This window comes from Schistocerca piceifrons, chromosome 2 (assembly GCF_021461385.2).
Source record: "Schistocerca piceifrons isolate TAMUIC-IGC-003096 chromosome 2, iqSchPice1.1, whole genome shotgun sequence".
Taxonomy (NCBI): Eukaryota; Metazoa; Arthropoda; class Insecta; order Orthoptera; family Acrididae; genus Schistocerca; species Schistocerca piceifrons.
The window spans coordinates 570,664,276-570,667,893 of NC_060139.1; positions in this window are offsets into that span (position 1 = coordinate 570,664,276).

Here is a 3,618-nt window from a genome sequence, read left to right on the forward strand (position 1 = left end):
TCTTTCCACACACTTTTGTGCATGCCCTTTATTCTCCTTGCATCTACGATTGAGCATGAGGAAAGAGGCTTCGCGTGGACGTACTTTAACCAACACAGCAGGAAGTGCTCGACATTATAATTATTTCACTAAAGGAGACTTTAGCGAAGATGCCTGAACTGTAGCGAAGACGAAAAGTTTACAAACAAGCATTCAGAAAAAGTGATTGAGGTCTATGGACGTGTATTATCTTGAATGCTAAACCTAACTAGAGCAAAATGAAATTACAAATTTTATTGCTGATACTAAGTGAGAAGGAGTAACATACAATCTCCTACATACCCCATTAACTTTTAAGTCATAACTTACCTTCATTGTTTTCAAGATTTGGCACTGTATCGATACCGAAATTTTTTTTACCGCTTCACATTGCCGGTAGTGTTGAAAAGTTCCTGAAGACCGTACCTCACTCTCCTGGCTTCTTTAACTGACTTGTGTTGACCTAATCTTCCTGGGCCCAGCAGATTATTTTCCTGCCGTTCTCTGAATAATAACACATGGATTTGTGTCCTCTTTCTTTTCCAATGGTTCAACATGACTCTTACTATATGCGCTCTGTAAGAAGTAACGTGGCACGCAAGTAGAGAGTTTGATTTTTCTCTACCGTTTCAACTGATAGCTCCATTTCCTTAAGGAGGATCCTGAATCAAGTTTCTCAATACTCGAAAAGCAGTTTTAGGGTTTCTTCTTGGCCTGCTCAAAGAGGAATTAAATATATTTTGTTGCTGAATAAGATTTCCCTTATATGGCTTCATTCACTGCTTTGATAACAGAAAGCACCATCAGCTACATTAACGTAAGGCACTGGAATTTGAGTTCTGTATATCTCTGGTGGAGATATGTTCATTATACATTCAGCACCAGTAAGAAATTCAGAGTGCACTCTTCTGGAACACTCCTCCATCACAGACTCTTCCATTATAGCCTGCATCCACAAATGTAAATTTATACTGCATATCAGCAAGTACCAGTAACACATGCTTTTACCTCCTTCGTAATAATGGTAGTATGATGTCATACGTCTTGGTGGTCGGAATTCCACATGCTTCCCATCTAAAGCTCCAAGACATTTTGAGAAATTCCAAATGTCCTGGAACTTTTTTGACATATGTTTACCTTCACTTTCAGTTGATGTCGTCTGAAAGATAGAAAACGTAATATGAATATGTCACTGAGACTTTCATATACACTTGAACTGCAAAATAAGTATGATCTTAAACTCTAGAATTACGGTGTATTAGGCACATTTACTTGTAACAAGTGAAAAGGTGAATTATGAAATGCACAGCTTTTTAGTGAAAATACCGTAGCTATGGTAGAAACAGTTTGGCTCTATAAATTGTTAGGTTCAGTTTTTAACATGAACTCTTACAATGTAGGGCTACTTTTTGAATAATTGCCAAACTATAAAAATATGTGATTATGCCTGTGCACAGGCGTAGCTGAGGAGTGGGCCATAGATATTTTCTTCCTGGAAATATATCTTGAAAATTGTTAATGACGCCACTTTAAAGAATACTTTACTAATTCTAATGAATTTACCAGAGTAAGTGGAATGTTGTGCGTTAGACAGTTAACTAATCGTAACAAATATAAAGGTTAGCATTGCATCAAAAAGTTTTGGGAGAGGCACACAGAATGACACCCCCCCCCCCCCCCCCCCCCCCCCCCCCCCACTCCGAAATGTGTTACTTTCCAAGAGCAGCACACCTCAACAAAACGGTTGTCGACAGCTGTAATATAAGTATTTGTAAACTCATTCACTCTCTCTCTCTCTCTCTCTCTCTCTCTCTCTCTCTCTCTCTCTCTCTGTGTGTGTGTATGTGTGTGTGTGTGTGTGTGTGTGTGTGTGTGTGTGTGTGTGTGTGTGTGTCCATGTGATACCTATTTTTAATATTTTGGAAACATTTATACAGTGTTCGCTTGTTACTTATTTGGCAATGATGTGGGATTTCGCAGTGAACTGCACTAAAATATACGTGTAACTGTTAACAGAAAGCAAAATTATGACGTAGCCTGAAAAAAGAAAAAAATAAATACACATGAGTAATGAAGAAGCAGATGGTAGAGTCCTAATGTCCGGTAAATTTGGGTATTTTCGGAACACTTTCAGTGGCAGTGGGTTACTCTCACGTCATTTTGAAATGCCATCAAAGCAAGAATTTACTAACACAGACTCGGCAACACGGTAAAAATGTTGCATAAAACAAAAAAAATTGCGGTAGCTATCACAGAGACCAGAAAATAGGTACATGTTAAGCTGTGATACTTGTCACAAGAAAATGAAATTACACTTCATTTTGCCCTTCAAAGCTAAGACTTAGTTTTTCCAAGTATCAAATGCGAATTGTCATCAAATATACTGTACACCTATACCAAATGTAAGGCACTTGCAAAGGATATCTGTCCCTACTAGCAATGTAGTAAGCATTCTAAATTTATGGGGTGCTTTACAGACAAACTCAGGCCATTCCGAGATCACGTGAAAAGGGTGCCAACGCATGTTGACAAAAATCTGTTCTGAGCAACTAAATTCTCGTTCCAGAGTTCTTTTAACTCTATGGTGGCGTTATGTAAAAGTGATTGTTACACATATGCAACTTTCTGAGGGCAGTAGGCGCATGCGGCTGTTGCTTGAAGAGACAAGGAGACGCATCTCAACTAAGCAACCCTAATATTCTCAGCAAAACACTGTTTTAATTTCAAAACAGTTGATCTACTGAAAACGCCATCAACATATTCACGCACCAAATTTTACAAGCGTTAAATAATTTTCTGCCACCTATTCAAAGCATTTGATTGTGTTAATCACAGTATTCTCCTAGATTAATTGAAGTTTTATGCGATTGATGTCACATTTAGCCAAAAGAATGCAGGAAAATTAACTCAGTAATCCAACCATTGCAGTCCAGGGATATTGTTCTGGCTGGGGAGGAATCACTTATGGGGTTCCCTATAGTTCGATCTTAGGTGTACTATTGTTCCTCATGTACGTACACGACCTTCCATCTAACATGCCGTTAAAATAAGCAGAATTAGTTTTTTTTTTTGTGCAGAGGATACTACTAACGCAATCAATCCAAGCACACATACAGAAACAGAAGAAAGACTAAAAATTGTTCTTAAAAGTGTCATTAACAGGTTTTGTACGAATATTCACAGTTTAAATTTTAAAAGGGCACAACATATTCAGTTTTGCACATCTAGGGGTATCAAATCAACAATAAGTGTAGCAGTTGGTGAGAAAGTAATAAACATGGTGGAAACTTCAGATTTAGGAAGTGTATTACTGATGAGAGATTAAATCGGAAAAATACGTTTTAAAACTCCTAAAACGACTTTGTTCTGTCACATTTGCTCTTCGAATCATTGCAAAACTTGCGAAGAGAAAAAGCAGTAAGGTGACATATTTTGCACATTTTCGTTCAGTAATGTCGTATGGAATAATGTTCTGGGGTGACTCAGCCTTAAGAAAGAAAGCCTTCACCGTTCAAAAACTTGCTGTAAGAATAATACGTGTTTCTCACCTGCGATCACCTGGTAGTAAACATCTTTTTAAGGGGTAGGGTATTCTGACTA